The following is a 408-nucleotide window of genomic DNA, read 5'->3' as shown; positions in this document are numbered from 1 at the left end:
CGACGCGTGACCAGGAAGCCGCGCTTGATTCTCGACCACAGCGGTGGCGGTCGCTGTTGGCTCGCCTCGAGGGCACAGAAAAGATCCCATCGCGTCAGGGTGAAAATCGGCCCTCTTGGCGAGCCCGTCCGCGGGCCGCCATTGCCAGCGCCCGGGCCAAGACCCTCCCATCACGGGGCGGGGCTCCTCCGTCGGGCACTCTGCATGCAGATGGGCGCCCGGCAGAGCTGGCATCCGGAACAGTAGCCCCCGAGATAGCCCAGGAATCTAGCCGCCGCCCTTGTGTGAATGAAGCCGAAGTGGCCGCTACGTCGCGTTGCTCGGAGGGAATACAGACGCGCTTCCCCGGCGCTGTCAGGCGGTAACGGTAAACGGAGACGTGTTCAGACAGGCTCCTCCGTTGATGGA

The 408-nt window shown here is 65.7% G+C and overlaps 1 protein-coding gene across 1 annotated transcript in view; it reads left to right on the top strand.

The window, feature by feature from the left end:
• The window catches only part of LOC119585654 (protein O-mannosyl-transferase Tmtc3-like), a gene marked incomplete at both ends in the record, with an annotated part of 116,247 nt that overhangs the window by 106,786 nt on the left and 9,053 nt on the right, over positions 1 to 408 (top strand).

This window comes from Penaeus monodon, chromosome 20, assembly GCF_015228065.2.
Source record: "Penaeus monodon isolate SGIC_2016 chromosome 20, NSTDA_Pmon_1, whole genome shotgun sequence".
NCBI lineage: Eukaryota > Metazoa > Arthropoda > Malacostraca > Decapoda > Penaeidae > Penaeus > Penaeus monodon.
This window is presented reverse-complemented; position numbering and strand designations above follow the sequence as displayed.